Here is a 19,201-nt window from a genome sequence, read left to right on the forward strand (position 1 = left end):
TATGATTTGAAGCATCAATGCTGGTGTTGATGTTGACATTTCTTACCACATACAAATGTAATCTGCATTCCATGATTTAAAATGGTTAAAAGCATCATCTACTGTTTTTAAATCGGCAACTTGTAACATGGGGAAAGTGCAAAACGATTTAACTCTGTCTGCCATGTTGCTGTAGTTAGCTTGGTTAGCAACGTTAGCTGCTAGCTGTCTCCATGTTGAGAGCCACGTAGAGTCAATGGAGGTGCTCCGACTTCCAAATTTGGCAAATAATGACGCAAGTACAAGACCGTGGCTCTCATATAATTCATCGTTTAGTATCATACTAATCATGGGTCGTGTGATGCCAGCATATGTCCTATCTCCTCTGGATCTGGCTTTTTATTTTCATTCATCCACTGAAATATGATATAATCTTTATGAATGATGTTTTTGTTGTGACAAAGATGTGATTAGATCAGAGGAAATTGTAAAGCGTTGGCTTTTTGATATGTGGTTTATGTAAAATAACGACGATGCTTTAAATATTTCAGGCTTTTTCGCCAAAATTAGAATTTCAGATGCAAGTGATCTCAGTCCCAAATATACAGAATCTCTAACAAAGATCAGCAGAGGGAAGTTCAACATAACCTGATTAGAGTGTGACGATAATGACTCTGTTCTACATGGATGTATAAATATTGAATATTTGATTTGATTTCACAGGGATGTAGAGCTGAGGCCTAGTTTGTCTTTGCGCTGACAGAAAAGAAGGAGGGGAGAGTTAGAGGACGAGACTGGGCTGAAAACATCTCAATAAGCATCAACAGAGAGACGGAGCGAGAGAGAAACATCAGCCTCCAGCTGTCGGCCATAATTGGTTCACTTGGGGCTGTTCACACAAACATAACTGATAAAACCGAAGCGCCTTTAAATATCCATAGAGTTGTCCTTTGGATGAAAGCGGCAATTACGATAGCTTTCTGAGGCATTCCTCTCTCTCTCTCACACACACACAAACAGTAATTTAGCAGCATTAGTTGCCACAGTTACAAGATTATCTACAAGGAAAAGCATGAGTTCATCTGAAGCGTTCACAATGGGATGTAATCAGGATAATGACACAAAAAAACCAGCTGGTTTTGCATTTTAATTGCCATCAGAAGTGAAACAGAGCAGACGATGTGGAGCAAAAACTAAAGTATGACAACATTTCTAAAAGGCTCTGATTATAAAGCGCGACTAACAACAAACTTCTTTTTGGTTTCTCTCTTGTTGTAATGATGTTGATCCCTAAAAACACAAGCTAATCTCCATATATATATATATATATATATATATATATATATATATATATATATATATATATATATATATATATATATATATAAAATCAGGACATGGAGATATGTAGTTACTGTAATCTACCCGTAAAAGACGAAGTTAAGAGAGAATTAAGTTTGCCAAAACGAAATGTTGAAATCAATATTTTGGATCTTCCAACTTCTATTCTAGACAATTCAATTAAGAAATACCACTTGTTAAAGACGGATAGATCTTAATTTACAGCCGCACGTGTCTCCGTTCAGATTACCTTCAATAGCGAGCTAGCATAGAAGTGCTCCTGCTCGCTAACGATGCGCTAACCTACTCCACTAATGTTAGCGCCACAGGTTTTCACATTTTACAAACTTCTGACTTTTCAGGGTGACCAGGATCCCTTTAACGCTGTTTATCCACTACGAGCTGAAACGATTGCATATTTGTTGGGTCCTGGTTACAGTTGGCTAATGCTACGCTACGGTTGGCAAGTCTATGTGCGAGGGATGGGACTTAGCGATATCATATAATATATATATATATATTTTTGTTGATGAATAATGAACGCATTCACTTGTTAAGATGCATTTTTTAGCGCCACACACACTCTGAGGAATGTGAATCAGTGTGTCGCAGCTTGTTGAGGTTCATCCATCATGGATGAATGACTCCGCAAAAACATTTGATATCAGTTTACCTATATTTTCATCAAATATGAGAAAAAGCGCAGTCGTATCTTACACGGCTTTCCAGTTTGTGGCATCGTGAACTTTCTAGAAGGTCAGTGAGACGTAAAAGCAAAGAGAGACGACATGCAATGAAGATCAAGTTATGCACAAACACACTAACTCTGACTTTAGCCCCGTCCCTTTTCCTTTTCTCCCTTGTATGCTCCCCCTGTGTCTACATCCCTTTCTCCGACACACACACACACAACACACACACACACACACACACACAAACACACACACACACACACACACACACACACACACACACACACACACACACACACACACTCACTGTAATGCATATTTGATCTGAAGTCCCAGAGTTATGAATTATACACAGAGCAGCCTACACAGAAGTTAAAAGTTGTGTTGTATATTTTTTTTGTGTTTGTGTGTTTGCATGTGTGTGTGTGTGTGTGTGAGAGAGAGAGAGAGAGAGAGAGAGAGAGAGGAGCAGAGAGTACAGTCATTTACACAAAGCAGCCTCAGGTCTTTGATTCTGACTAAGTGTGTGTGTGTGTGTTGGCTCAGTTCAGGTGAGTCACATACATGAAAAAAATGCTATAAATTACGGACGCCATGTTTTTCGAGAGGTCACGGTGACATTTGAGCAGCAAATACTGATCCGTTCATCCTTGAGTAGACCTTTGCGCCAAATCTTTACAACCCCCGGCTGTTCCTGAGTATCGTGTTCATGAGAAAGATCCAGACAGACTTAATGGCTCCGGCACAAAGACACAAGAACCCTTGCTTTAAATGTTGCACAAATTGTTATAACAGAGGATGGAAAACTTTTAACACAATCCTCTACATTAAAAACAGTGCAGTTGTGTATTTTGCCCTTTAAAACAAATATATATCCAAAGGATTAAAAGACTTTTAATGCAAATTAAGAAATAAGCTTTCCTCATTTAAATATTAGCCACAGTGTAAATCCTCTTTATTAGTTCACTGTTGCACTCGGCTTCCTTCCTCTTCTGGCCCTTCAGTGGAAAGAAATAACTAGAAACAAGCAACATGATAATGATGGACAACTCTGGCTGAACTATAATGACGCATGAGGCAGCCATGAGCCGAATAACGCTCAATAAAATCCAATGTGAGGCTCTCCATGGATACATAATGAGGTTTCTGAGGGACACCGACACCATGAACCATCATGTTGAGCAATAAAGGCAGAGGGCAATAAAAACTACGGACATATTTCCTTCTGGATGCAGAACAAAACAGCAGAGGAATCACACACAGGTAGTAATTCACTATCTGTAACTGTACTGTTCTAAATAGTGATATCAATCTGCCCAGCAGTAACAGTTATAGCCGTAAAACAGTAAAGTAGTTGTACTAATCACAAGGAGCAGGCTGTTTATGGCTCTAAGCAATAAGCTTAAAAGTGAATCATTTCATTAAATATCATTTCTCACCCTTACATCAGGTCTGCCCCCGTCTTTTTTTTCTTTTTTTTTTAACAAATTCACCTTCAAAAGAACTCGCTTCTCTCCTTTTTTTACACTTCGTCTCCTTCTCACTCGGGCTGCTGCTCTCCTCCCTGCATTCATCCCTCCTACCTTCTCTCGTTCATCTCTTCTCTTCCTAAAAGTCCTCTATCACTTCTCTGCAAACCCAAATGACTAATAAATGACAGAGGATTAGAGACACTGTGATCCTCTGTTTAATCCTCAATATGGTGAAAGCAATCCAGGTCTGAACAGAAGGTACCTCCTTCACTATGAGGATACCTTCGTATTTTTGTTTTAAAGAGACACTGTTAATGCATTTTTCAATGAATTTCTGTGTGTGTGTGTGTGTGTGTGTGTGTGTGTGTGTGTGTGTGTGTGTGTGTGTGTGTGTGTGTGTGGGTGTGTGTGTGTGTGTGTGTGTGTGTGTGTTTTGTGCCTAGTGACTTCAATTCAAAATAATTATCTACACCTTTTTTTTAATTTAATTTTTTTTACACACTTTGGCTCCAAATAGCAGCAAGATATATAACTGCTTAAAAAACTGCCTGCGTGATGATTTAAAGATACCAAAGGGATGAGAGAGGCAAAATATGGACTTGGAGCAGTCAGGAGGCAAGATGACGCACACACACACACACACAAACACGCACACACACGCACACACAAAACCTTCCACACAGACACTTTTTATTTATTTGGAATAACGTCTCGCTGTGTGAATTCATAATAGATTCATCTTTTCAGCGCATCACAGGGTTCATTGAGAAATATTGGCGCCAACAATCATGGTTTCATTCTGCTGAGAACAAAATAAATAAAAATGCTGTCGGATTCATCACCGGCATCAAATCAACAGAACCTCGTCTAATAAACAGGCGTCTACTAACATCTGTTCATAGTTTTATGACATGTGGATTGTTCTGAATTTCAGTTTGAGCGTTCCTGCTCCCCAGAGGATGAACCCTACTGACTTTAATGGTCTGCTGGCTGCTTCCTAGCATCACCATGAAGTTGACATCTGTGCATATGAATGTATGTTTCACCAGTTTGTCTTTGAGCCGATCCACAGCCGTACACACCGCGGCTTGTGTGAGCGTCTCACGAGCATGTCGTGTGTGTGTGTGTCTGCCTACGAAAGCCAGCGACACGTGTCACTTTCAGCTCGTTACATGCAGACAGTCTTTTCCAATTAACTCCCGACTTCACAGGAAACACATCCGCTTAGCTGCTTGATTAGGTTTGAAAACAAATTGTTGTTTGGGTTGAAATAACTAACAAAGTATGCAGGATTTGTGACGAATAAATCTACATTGACACGAGGAACAAAGAGCCTCCTACTGGCTGAAACATCGCTGGTCATTGGACACATCCACCTCCACTGCCTCGCGTCCTGTGAGGGCTTCAACTGTCTTTAAACGGTCTGAAATTCAAAACGAAGCAGAAGCGTGTATGAACAAAAAGGAAGAGCACTCAGGATGAGTGTTAGAAAAAACATGGAAGGGTGATACTGAGACAGGCAGGGGTTAATCCCATTTCCCATCTTCCTCATTCCCGTTATCTCTCCTCTCTTTCACTGTAACCTCCTCAGCTTCTCCCGCTTCTCCCTTTTCTCCCTCCTCCCCTCAAAACCCTCCCCACCTCCTCTTTTGTCTGACCCCACTCAGTAAAGAGCATCATTGGGGATTAGATAACCTTTGGGTCCATCCTTTTAATCTCTCTCTCTCACACACACACACACACACACATACACACACAGACACACACACACACATCCTCTCTTTGTTTATGCATTTCTGCCTCCCTCTCTCCCTCTTTCTCTCCATTAGCCTCTCCAGCCTGTGTGTGAACGTATGACTCACATTTCAAAGTAACTAAATCGGAGACTTCAATGACAAGCCACCCTTTCAAATCACTGCGCTCCTTCTCTCCGAGTGAAATTAATGTTTATGAATATTACATTAAATTTGCGAGTCAAAGCTTTTATCCGCCGTATCCTCTTTCCGCATGCGCTCTCCCGCTCCTCCCCGAAGAGATCGGAGGTTTTCCGAGGTGCCTCCGCCAAAGTTTGCAGGTCAGAAAGATATTTTTTAGTGGATGCGATCCTCTGCTCGTCCACGGGCAGCGGTACGAGACTGTGGTCGTCCTACGGACCGCTGGTTCGATTCCCCGGGGGTGAACAAGTGTTGCGTGTACAGCTCATCGCCCCCCCCACTTCCCAACGGACACACACACTCATTCATGTAGCACTCGGTTCTGCTGCAACTGTACTCGGCTCATAGAGACACTTAGATAAGAATAAAATACTAGTGAAGCTGTAAATATCTTGACGGATGCATCCGACAGCTTCACACTCCTCAGATCCTCAACACGAACGAAGCAAAATGTTAAAAGTCAAGCTGAGGGCCGTGATAGGGGAAGCAACGTGTATTTACTTGTCAGATTTGGCTTGTCTTTCATCGGTTAAAACTCAATTTTATGAGCCTGAACTGTCTTTTGAGATGAGATGTAAGATATTTCCAATAGCTAGAATTCGGACATGCAATTGAAATGAGTGTTTAGTTATTTATTTGTTGCCAAAAATATGTTTCCATCGGTTTTTCTTTGTCAAAAAGGAAGAAAAAAAGTACTTTGAGAAATATCAGAATACAGTTGCTGTCTTGTGTAAGCTAGCTGCCATGATACTTTGTCTTGGGGTTGACATTCGGACATTCGACAGGTGGCCCGTATAAACTCATCATAAAATGTTGATAAGAATGAAGAGGTTGAAACTTTGGGTTTCAACGGCTCCCCGAGTGCCGATGTGCACAACATCCATTAAAATATAATTGTTACAGTGGGTTCAATTTGTGTTTTCTGTCCATGTCTGATTGCTCGTAGAGTTGCTTGTTATGCTGTTATTGTCACAGTTCAGCTCCACACTCTTCTCATTAGTTGTTTTCATCCTGGCTGCCTGTTTTACAAACTCTCATGTCATTTCAGATCCTGCCAGTCACTCCCTCCTCGTCAGCAATCATTCCCTTCACCTGGTCCTCCTGCCAGTCACACCTGCAGCTCATTCCCTCGTTAGTGCCTCACTACTTAGGTCCCCTCACTGACGCGTGTCCTCTGCCAGATTGTCTCGTGTGTTTCCCCGTTCCTGCCGGTTCTCCAGTAAATGACTATTATTTGTTACCTCTGTCTCGTGAGTCGTGCTTTTGGGTCCCTGGTTATCGCTCCTCGACGGTTATGACGTATTTTGTTGTCTAGTTTAAGGTAATGTGTAACTTGTATGAACTAAAAATATGAGCATAGAGGTGCTAAACATGCTGATGTTGGACATGTGAATAATACTCAGTGACAGACTTTAACAGCCAGGCCTCTTGTGAGAATAAAAGACGAATATTGTGAGTACTTTGACCTAATAATATAACTTCATAGTGTTTAAAGTCCTGTCACTTTTACCATAACCTCTGCAAAAACAAGTTTTGATGAAATATGCAGAACCAGTAGGATTTTGGACTGCCAGAGAGTGTCCTGTTCCTTTGCTTTGAATATCTGTTTTTTTTTTTAGATTAACAGGGTCGTTGCATCAATGTGATGAGGTCAGGTATTTAATCCACTGGATTACTCACAAATGCAAAATCCCATCTGGATGTTATCTGTAAATCTGTTGAATTATTATTCAATCAAAGTTGACTCGTAATCAATAACATGATTAACCAGAGTTACGGCCTTGCAGATGTACGCCTCCACCAACCAGTCGAGTTAAAGTTAACATCCACGTATTGTCAACATTTCATCTTACTAGACATTGATGTGAAATTGTCAGAAATGGCAAATAAACTCTTGAGTTATCATCAAAAATGTATTTTGTGAGTTCTCAGTGTTGCAGATTCAAGGATATGAATCAATTGCATCTCACTTCTGCCTTTTATTTCTTACTGCACTGCAACCTTTATTCTATTTTTTTACTTTAATTTTATAATAAATGTTCTTAATAGTTTTTTCTGCATTGTGTTTTGATGCTTTTATGTTTGAATCGCCTTGTTGAAATGTGCTATGCAGATGAACTTGCCTTGCCTTGCTTTGCAGTGACCTTTGACCGCCAAAATTGAGTCACTTCATCATCGAGTCGAAGAGGACGTGTGTGACAAATTTGAAGAAATTCCCTCCAGGCGATCCTGAGATATGAGAATAAAACTGGCGGATGGGGAACAACATATTGCCGACGCGGCATAAAAATGACATTCACTGAGAACACATTTCATCCACTCGCTCAATAGATGGATAATTTCCTCTAAGGAGCAACGTGGTCCGCCTCCTTTTTCCCACCAGCTATAGTAGATATAATAAAACCCATTGACAATAAGCCAATATTTATATTATGTAGACTGCTAGACTTTTCCGGGGCAACATGAATAATGCATAACTACTCAGCAGATGATGGTGTGATAAACGCCTCCTCCATGTCATCAACAGGCACTTAACATATTTTAACGACACACTCAATCTTAATACAATTTCTGTTTTTCTCATATCAGCTTATTGTTTCTCATCCATTTAAGACACCGGCTCGTCCGTGTGTCTCTCTGCTGCTGACGGCGATATCGCGAACCAGCTGGAATATTAATGCTGTTTATCTCGACCGCCACAGTAATTAATCACGGAGATTACGGCGGCAGCTCTGTGACCAGCAACTGGAGATTAAAGGATGAAACCTGTTATGAAATTTTAACTTCCTCTCCGCTGAGAGTGTGTGTGTATGCATGTGTGTGTGTGTGTTTTTGTGTGTGTCAACACACACACACGCACACACACAGTGGTGACTGGCTGATGAGGACCCCTGCTGTTTGCATGTTTGTGTGTGTAAACCCGATGGAGGATGCTACCGGCCACTCTTACGCAACGGCCCTGTCGGTCCTGATGCTTAATCGTTGCTGTGGTAACAGAATAAGCTCCTCCCTCCCTCCCTCCCTTCGTGTTGCCCTCTCTATCTGCTTCATTCTCCGTCCTCACCTTTGTTCCTCCCCTTATCTTCCGTCTCTCTTTGGTTTAATTCAACATAAACTGTCTTCGGTAAAAAAAATATATATATATATATTCAGGTGCACTCTGTTCTTGTCCTCCGGTCCACTTTCCTGACTTCTGTCTGTTTGTCTGTCTGTCTGTCTGTGTCTCTCTCTCTCTCTCTCTCTCTCTCTCTCTCTCTCTCTCTCTCTCTCTCTCTCTCTCTCATCACATCCGCCCACCAGTTCCCTCTCCTGCTTACGTTTCCCCGTCATCTCTTTTTCCGATATTCCTCAGCCGGCTCGTCCCCATGGATCCATCTCTCTTTCACCAACCTCTTAATTAACGGTTAATTACCGGTTAATTACCGCTAACTCTCCGCTGCTCCCCCCCACCTCCTCCTCCTCCTCCTCCTCCTGTCAGCTGTCAGTTCCTCTCAATCTCCACGACTGACAGTGTGATGAATTTAATTAACATGCAATACAATGCCAAAGATATCTCTCTCTCTCTCTCTCTCTCTCTCTCTCTCTCTCTCTCTCTCCTTTCATCACTTTTTCCTCTCCCTCTGTCTCACACTTCCACCCACCATCCTTTCTCGTTTTTCTTTTTTTTTGTCTCACTATTAGTCTCTCGGCAGCTCTTCTCTCCCTCAACACACTTTCTCGTTCTTCTTTAACACAATTATGACCGGATTCATGTAAATTGTAGATTTCTTCTTCCTCCTCTTTATGTCACATTCCTTTTTTTCCGTCATCCTCAGATCTGTCCATCTTTAACGGCCGTTTGGTTGAACGTGTCATGTTTTGTCCTTCACGCTTCAGGTTACACATTCAGGTGCAGATGTGATGTCTGTCAGCGAGGGAAAAAGCGGTAATGAACTGACTGTGTGTGTGTGTGTGTGTGTGTGTGTGTGTGTGTGTGTGTGTGTGTGTGTGTGTGTGTGTGTGTGTGTGTGTGTGTGTGTGTGTGCACATTGGAAGGAAAACCTCCAGGAACATCTCAGAAGAACGGACTGTTTTATGCTTCCTCTCACTCACCGCTCATCTTCGTCAGATTTCTCTCGGTTTTTTTTCTTCCTTTTTATGATTTTTTTTCCATCTCGCCTCCATTTCTCTTTCCTTATTTATGCTCAACATAAAAAAAGAGAGGCAGAAACAGACCAAGAGTGTGTCTACTGTACCGTGTGACAAAGAGATGCTGTACTACAGGACATGACGACAACTTGTCCTGAAAGATGTATTATTTCTGACCACTGAACACAATCATAACATGTAAACTGTTGGAAAGGTTAAAGGCTTAGTTTTAAGACTTTATTAATTGTATTTCATAGGTTTGAGATTATTATTTGTTTTAAAGAGCAAAGCTACAGTAAACAGCAGGAGTTAAAAGAAGGAACAACTCTTTTTTGACAAAAACAACGATAAATCTCTTATTTTTCTCAGAGATCTTACTTATTACCTTATAAAAGTCGACATGTATGTCTAACTTATATATAACAATTCATCTCCAGGTGCTGAAATCACATCTCTGATGGCTTGCCAGCGAGGAAACAAGGCTCCATACAGAGCATGTTCTCGCTGTAATATCTTCACTATGGGTCTCTGCGTGATGCAGAAGCGACCTGAGGCTCTGAGGAAGAAGCTCGTGTTCACTTCCTCGTGAATGTAATCACGGGCTGCAGCTCGTGGACAACAGTCGGCGTGGGACGCTCGTTTTGATTATTTTGCGAAGGTTTCTGGGGAAAGAAGGAAAGTTGAACAGTCGAGAGAAGAGGGAGCGACACTTTAAGACAAGATATTTTCTTTATTAGCGGGGAAATCGCAGGATTACAGCAGCAGACAAGAGACACATAGTACAATAAAAAACAAGTAATATTTTTAAAAAAACTGTAAATAATCCACAATAGCAAAATATATATATGTATATATATATATATATATATATATATATATATATATATATATATATATATATATATATATATACAGACAGAATAAAATGTATTTAAAAATGTATTTATATTGCACCAGTTGAAGTGATTGAAGTGTTTTTGTGGTCGACTGTGAGCTCGGCTGGTTGTGCAGCCTGACAGCAGCAGGAAGGAAGGAAGGAAGAGCTGAAGAGTAACCTGCTGCGCATGAACACACACATGGTGTGTGTTCACACATGGAGAGAGAGAGAGAGAGAGAGAGAGAGAGAGAGAGAGAGAGAGAGAGAGAGAGAGAGAGAGAGAGAGAGAATCCCCTGAAGCGTTGACAGCAGCTTTACCGTCAGCGATTGGAGGTAAATGTCACACTTTTTTTTTTTTTTTTTTAAATTTTTTACATAATGCCAGAAGCGCCTAATCTCATTAACAAAAAAAAAAAAGCCCTGGTAACTATGGCAATGAGCGTCATCCCCCCCCCCCCCCCCCCCCCTCATGCAACTTATGCTAAAAAAAGGCCAAGAGGTTGCCATGACAACTGGGAGGAAAACAAGGGAGAGGAGAAAAGTTGGAGCTCAACAAACTCCACACAAAACAAAAACCACAATTAATCAAGACAAAAACTAACGAGCGACATGGAAGTCGTATCGTTGAGGGGGGGAAACGTGAACTTTTAACTTTTTTGGCTTTTTTGGCTTTTTGTTTTTAATCACGACGTCGAGCTCAAAAAGCCGACGGCAGTCGATGAAGTTCATTGACCCAAAATGTCCCATTCCGTTCCGTTTGTATCATCATCATCATCATCATCGTCATCATCTGCTCCAGGTCTCCATCTCCCGGCATGTAACCAACCAACACACACACACACACACACACACACACACACACACACACACACACACACACACACACACAAACACAAACACACACACACACACAGTAAAACTGTCGTGACGGCCTGACTTGGTCGAGTTAATTCACATGAATGTTGATGAAGAGTAACATCAGAACATTTTGTTCCATCCTCATTTCAGGAGAATATCTCTCTCTCTCTCTCTCTCTCTCTCTCTCTCTCTCTCTCTCTCGCTCTCTCTCTCTCTCTCTCGCTCTCTCTTTCTCTCTCTCTCTCTCTCTCTCTCTCTCTCTCTCTCTCTCTCTCTCTCTCTCTCTCAGCAGATCACTCCATCCCTCACATCGACCTGCGAAGGTAACTTCTCCTCCCCCCTTATCTCCTCTCTCCTTACTCGTACTTAACCCTCCAACCTCGAACTGCTGCAACGTTGAACCTTTAGCTGCTGGAGCGTTCATTCAAAACAACTTCTATGAAATCTATTACACTTTGCAGGAGGAGGAAGAGGAGGAGGAAGAGGACACAAACGAGGCCCAGCAGGAGAGGCTGCTCTCATGGAAACAGATTATATTAATTTAGGAGATGGAAATTAAGGAAAGTCAATTAAATAAAATGGATGCTTCGGTGGAAATTAATTGATTTAGTCTTAAATATAACAAATAGATACGTGGAGAGGTAAGATATAATTAGAGTTTATATTTAGACACTTTTTCCCTGTGATGGTACATAACGGTACATATACTGTATGAGCACACATATGACGAGAAAAGCAAATAGTTTTGCATTTTTTTCTCAAAAAGATAAATAAATAAATCAAGAAGCTGCAACAAACTAATCAATTAATCAACTATTTGTTTCAGCTCAACAGTTAAATAGTTAGATAGATCATGAGATATGACGAGGAGACTGTTGCTAAATATTTCATTTTGGTCTTTACTGATGTCTAATGATGAATAAAAACTTGATTCATGAAAGGAAAATGAAATAACTATTTAGTAAACCGACAGCTGGAGGCATGAAATACACTACTTAAGCTAAACACGGGACTCATTTGCACTTTAAAGCTCAAACACAGAACTTTCCCTGCAGCGTATTGTCACACTCTGCAAGTCAACTACGAGCAGGAGGAGTCTGCACGAGGAACAAATAGCATTCTGCATAATCCGTGTGGGAAAACACAGCCGTCCCCGTACGTGTGCTGAGTCCGAAACAACCTCCAAAACCGCCCCGCGACGCCGTCGTCTGCCCCCTTCTGACACATTTTCCCCCAGAAGATGAGGACGAGCGCAACTTTTGGAGTCCAAATTGGCACGGCAGCACAGAGAATGAATCAAAAGCATGAATTCCTCTGGGCCTCGTGATCTGCAGGTTTGGCTTTTGGAAACTTTGCAGCGTTCCTAAAGTAACACAGAGGGAACTTTGAAGACTGGAGCTAAAAGTGTTTACAGTGCAAAGTCCCATGTGTCATTCCTCGCATGATTAAACCGCATTCTAGAAATAACTACTCAACAGATTGTGTCGGGAGTCTGTGGCAGATCACAAATAATAACCGATCACACAAACATCCATTGCAGTGGTTCTCGAACTTTTTTTGTCTTTGTCACGCCCCAAGAAAAATGTTCGTTCCTCACCGCCCCAACTAAATTATAACAATGCGTGAGTTTTAATGAAATGACTTTTTGTGATTCAAATAAGAGAATCAAGAAAATTGCAATTACTTTCAAGTAAACCTTGATTGCTCCATCAGACAAAATGTGCAATCACGTTGTTAGAACAATGCAAATAAAGTTCTCTCTCTCTCTCTCTCTCTCTATCAATATATATATATATATATATATATATATATATATATATATATATATATATATATATATATATATATATATATATATATATATATATCTATTGGACGGGAAAAACTAGCTTATTGTGGCTGCAATTCAGTTGTTTTGCACTGAATATCTTCTTAAGATAATAACTTTCTCTCCGCGCCCCACCTGTAATACATTTGCACCCCACCAGAGGGCCGGCGCCCCACACTTTCAGAACATTAGATCTAACCTAACACAGTCACAAAGGCTCAAGAAGTGTCCACATCTTGTGCAACAATCTACAGCCGATGCCCCTAAAAGGACGAGTCTCTTCACTCGCGAGCAGCGGCGCTTCTCCTTTCTGTTTCCCGTCAGTTCGACAGCCTCGGTACCTCGAGGAAGAGACAGAGCCGCGGTTTCATCTCACCGTACACAATCAATAAAACACAGGATCCGTTCCCACAGTCCCGAGGACGCGCACAAAGACCGCCGGCCGCCCACACAAACATAAACACACTTCTCAAAGTGCACGGACGCCGCCTTGTAGCCACGCCAGCAGACACGCGGAGGGATGAGGCCGAGTGGAAGCAACAAAAAAACAACAAAAAACCGGGAGGGTGACATCAGAGTCTGATCTCCATCTCTATCTCACAACTCCACTGGCGGGAACCTGATGCGGCAGCTTCCTGTCTGCTTCTGCTGAGTCATTGTGTTCTGCAAAAAAGGGAGAAAGGGAGGGAAGAGGCTACTATCTGGAGTGTGAGACGACGAAATAACAGAGAAAAATTAGCCGGTACCAAAAAAGAGAGAGAGCTGGGTCAAGTCGGGACGATCTGAACCTCGCAGCGGGAAAGAGGCTCATCCTCCATCAGCGCTTTTGGCAGCGGCAGCACACAACGCGATAACGAGAGATAACGAGGAGAACATCGGTGCTGCCGAGAACCTTTTTTTTCCGGCCCAGACGAGCTCGCTAAATGATTCAAAATTCCTGGCGGGCATCAGGGGAGAAGGTCTAATCTGATCCGGAGGAAACTTTCTTCCAGAACTGTTGCTGCTGGGAGGAGATCCTCCAAGAGATTTCAAACTGGAGTTTCACTTCCTCTTCCCACGAGAGACGCTCACATATTTCACCCGGTTCAAGAAATAATAAACACGGTTTGTCTCCATTGTGTGCTTTTCCAATCTATTTGACGTCGTCATTCTATTGATTCTTTCTATTCATCAAACATGCTAGTTTGGAATATAAATAAGAAATTATCAAAACAATAAAAAAGAAATCTTGCTCTTACGAGCCTCCACGAATGGATCAATAAGAGAGTGAACACACACACACACACACACACACACACACACACACACACACACACACACACACACACACACACACACACACACACACACACACACACACACACACACACACACACACACACACACAAAGGTTCTCCAGAAACAGCTCAATTGTGCACCGGTCAATCTGAAAACAAGCACTCATGCACAAAAAAAGACTGAAACACACACACACACACACACACACACACACACACACACTTCTCTGAGAACAAACCCATTATGTCCTGCTGATCAATCAGAGCAACAACAAAGCTGATCAATTATATTGACGTTGGTGACAGCGTCCATCGCCGCGCCGGCGCTTCTCACCAGCAGTGCAGTTCAGCTCGTGATGTCATCACCTTTAGGTGCCATGTTTTCCTCCCCCGAGAAAGAGATTACGGGCGAGCTTAAACGGCACCGAGAGCAGAGACACGTCTAAATTGCGGTTAACTCAATTTACACGGACAATTTATGCCCAGCACTAAACGACAGACGCAGACAAAGTTGCCGAGCAGCTGGTGAACATTTCGAAGCGTTTAGCTAACGAGACGCGTGTTTCCCTCAGGAGGTGGTGGAGACCAAAGCGGCGCTGAGAGGAGAGAAAATACCGCTTCACATCCGCCACGTGGTCAGAAACTCTACTCCACATGAAACGTATGCTGGGGATAGAAGACTAAACTGTTGGCATGACTGTACAGTGTATTGTCAGCGCTGTGTGTGTGTGTGTGTGTGTGTGTGTGTGTGTCCCTAACTGACAGTGCAGTCAAGGTTGATGCCATCAGTGAAGTAATCAATACTGCCGCTAATCAGAAAGACAGAGGAAGAAGGAGAAGGGATAAAGAGAAGATGGAGGAAGAAAAGAGAAACTAGAAACCTATTTACAATCAGAGAGGAAGACACGTGTGTGTGTGTGTGTGTGTGTGTTTTACAACACAGTGAGCTCAAAGGTCTCATGCTCAATGAAACATCACTCGAGGCCCCAATGCACACACATTTCTTTCTTTTTTTTAAAAAGTATTTATTTTTTCCACATGTTCCTGATTTTTAGGGCTGAAAGCTGCAGCAACCCTGAGCACTACACACACACACACACACACACACACACACACACATACACACACACACACACACAACACTACACGTGCAGACCTGGCCAGTATTGATAATCTTCTTAGCGATCACAAGGTTTGACCGTTGGAACGGAGCAAAGTTCAAATCGTCATCGACAACAACAGAAGTGCTTTTTCTACAAAGGAGAGAGAGAGAGAGAGAGAGACGGAGGGAAAGAAAGGTAAAGAGACGGAGAGACAGAGAAAGACGGACATAAAAGAAGAGATGGAGAGAATCACAACTTTTGACGTCTGCACTGAACCAACTATCTTTTCTCCTTGAGGAATTATTCTTTGGATTTTCTCCCTGACTTCAAACCGGGTGTGACACACTGACCTTTGACCTCCACTCAACTTCACACCAGCGTGGAAAACTGTCAGGACAACGATGCTTTAGCCCACTGGGGAAATTTGGCAGCAACCCGCAAGTCATTTCCACCAGCATCCATTCCCACCTGCTTTTAGGGAAGCTAAAGACTGTAAGTAGATGTTGTTGTTTTAAATATACCATCGAACAGCTGCTTAAATAACACCAAAACAAATGTCACAATAAGTTCCATGTATGTAGAACCGCAAAGTTACACCAAGCTGACGTTCATTGGACTGAACCGCCTGCTGATGTTTGTCTTTAAAACGTTTTAAACCACATTTTAAAGGACATTTAAAATGCGTGTCCTCGCCTCTGAAAGCCAATAATCTGGATTCCACATAAATTATTCACTAAACTTCTACAATTTATTCCCCCCGTGTCCTCTTGAATAGTAAATATTAATCAATCTGGTGGCTTTCAAAGGAACATGTGACTCTTTTACTTTTGTTTCACTACTCAAACGATTAGAAGTACGCTCACTTTTGTATTTTTACTGAAAAAGCTGTAAAGGATTTACTCTCACTCTGCTGACTTCAACATGCAGGTCGGACCTTCTTCAGTCGTCGAGTCATTTCAATCTTAAAACAAGTTCTTTATGTCACATAACAACTCTCAGAAACTCTTTAAAATGCTTTTAAAGCCCATTTTTGATCTCGGTGCCTGGAAGTCTTTCAACCTTCACATCTCTAAATGAAGACTTCTCGTCGTGCCTCAGGTATCGTATCCCAAAAATAATCCTGACTCCCTCTCTTCTCCCTCTCCTCTCCCTCCATCTCCTCTCCCTCTCTTCTCCCTCTCCTCTCCCTCCATCTCCTCTCCCTCTCTCCTCTCCCTCTCCTCTCCCTCTCTTCTCCCTCTCCTCTCCCTCCCTCTCCTCTCCTTCTCTCCTCTCCCTGCCTTCCTCACTGCCTTCTCCCTTTTCTCTCCCTCTCTTCTCCCTTTCTTCCTCCGTCTCTCCTCCCTCTTCTCTCTCTCTCCTCTCTCTCTCTGTCTTCTCCCTCTCTTCCTCCCTCTCCTCTCCCTCTCTCTTCTCCCTGTCTTCCGCCCTCTCTTCTCCCTCTCCTCTCCGTCTCTTCCTCCCTCTCTTCTCCCTCTCCTCTCCCTCTCTCCTCCCCCCCCCCCCCCCCCCTCTCCTCCCTCTCCTCCTCCCAGCAGCAGCATGGAGGTGCTGAGCGGCCCCTGGGCGGACTTGGCTCTGCTCCTCCGTCGTTGCGTCTCGCAGGCGGAGGGAGAGACGGACATCTTCCTTCCTCTCTGGCTGTTCGGCCTGCTGCTGTTTCTGTGCGTCTGTCTGCTGCTGCTGCAGCTCATCGTCTACCTCAGCTGGAAACTCGGACAGAGTACGTCAGCGGCGCCTTGACGCTCCTCGCCCGCGATCCTCTGATATGATACGTTCATGCAGCGATATGAATACCGACAGAGACTCAAGAAGGTACTCGAGGCAGTACTGTACCGTCAATAATGTACTGTTGAAGGGCAAACCCCTGAGCAGTACATTATTGACGACACAGTACTGCCTCGAGTACCTTATTGCTTTTATAATATCGTTACCAGCGACATCATAAATAGTAACAAGCACAAAATGCATTTAAGCCGCTATGCAGCTAAATAATAATAATAATACCAAAAGAGACGCGTGTCCCTCAAGGGCCGTCCTATAAATACACACACCACATTGTCAGGATTTATGCATGTACACATATACCCAAAAGGGAAGATTAATATACATATAATTTACATATTTGACATATTTTAGAGAACAGAAAGCATATTTGCAACATATATTACAAATAATACGAGAGAAATAAACCATCCTGTTGTTTTTCCAAGCTTTTAAAAATAAATATTACAATAATATAAGACAGAAAAACAACTTTTAATATCACTATTAGCATTTATAGCAATGTTTTTTTTAAAAAAGTTTATTGTAATTGTGTGTGTAAGGAGGACTTATAGCAAAATAAGTGTTTCTCTGTACGGAGTAACCATCTGTTATCTGTGCTTGTGACCATAAAAATATCATATTGCAATATGCAGACAATCCCTATGGCACTAAAACACCACGCCAACGTCAAGAGGATATTCTCATGTCGTGCCAACGTCCACGAGACAAGAAGTCTCATCTTCAGGTTGTCGTTTGAACACCAGCCGACAGCTCGTGTTGCTCAGGGAGAAGACAAGCTGCTTTCTGAATAATGAAAAACTTCTGAAATAGGCTGCAAAAAAAAAAAAAAAAAACTTGGCAAAGTGACATTTTCAGGATGAAACTAAATGAGACTGAAGATACGATCACTGAGACGATTGGTCACGCCGGCCTGCTTTGTGTGTGTGTTCGTATATAAGTGTGTGTTTCGGAGCATGAACACGTCGGATAAATTGCTTTTCTTTCATCTGTGTGTGTGTGTGTGTGTGAGCGCTCTGATAAGTGCCATAACGCTGGACATATGAAAGGGAACATTACTTTCATGCAGACTTCCTTGAGACTAGGCCCCAAGTCGTGATGGAAAAAAGGAAAAGTTCACACATGGGACTACAGTATTGATCTGGGCATGAGGTCATCAATAAGATGAGGTCTTTTGTGACCTTTTTAAAGATGAACTTCTTCTGCTTGAATCGATGGTTGAGGCAGTGAAGCCACGACGTGTGTGTCTGTGTCGATGTTTATGGTTATAATAATCTCACACGTGCAGTTTGCAGTTTGTCACTGGTCCTCCAAATGAAAGAAAACTACTTGCAGTTCAGTGTTTTACTGACGCGATGGTAAATCTGTCCGAAGTTGTGTTTCCACTTGATGTGACGTCCTCCTTGCCGCCTTTTTGTGAGACTTCCATCCCGCTCGTAAAACGTTAAACGTCATTCTTTAGCAAAGTGGATGTCTGCTACTCACGCGAATATCTAATGAAGTGCGTTAGCTCGAGCTTTCATTTCAGAACTGTTCATATTCAGTTTAATTGAATTCATTTAACGCTTCATTGAGTAAAAAAGTGTTATTATAAAACCTGCTTTCACATCTTATGTGTAAATGGGGAGAAGGGAGAGTTGAGGGATTTTTCACTGCATGTGCAAACAATAAAGTGACATTTTATATAATGTGAGCACCTAAATCATGAGCTAATTAGTCATTTCTCAAAGTTAAAGTTATTAGTAGTTCTTTGATGTTACCAAATCTATTCCCTTCAAAGGTCTTTGAGAACAGGAACCCAACATCCGGCTCCTGTCGCCAAAAGCACAACAGGTTGTCTGAATTATGCCAGTTAGGCAATTAAGAATTAATCACATTTTCTCATTTGTCATGATGAATGAAGAGTAATGGCTGTTCAAAGTCAGAA

Source organism: Clinocottus analis, unplaced genomic scaffold (genome assembly GCF_023055335.1).
Source record: "Clinocottus analis isolate CAN_PGR_092001 unplaced genomic scaffold, fCliAna1.0.p SCAF_15, whole genome shotgun sequence".
Classification (NCBI taxonomy): Eukaryota; Metazoa; Chordata; class Actinopteri; order Perciformes; family Cottidae; genus Clinocottus; species Clinocottus analis.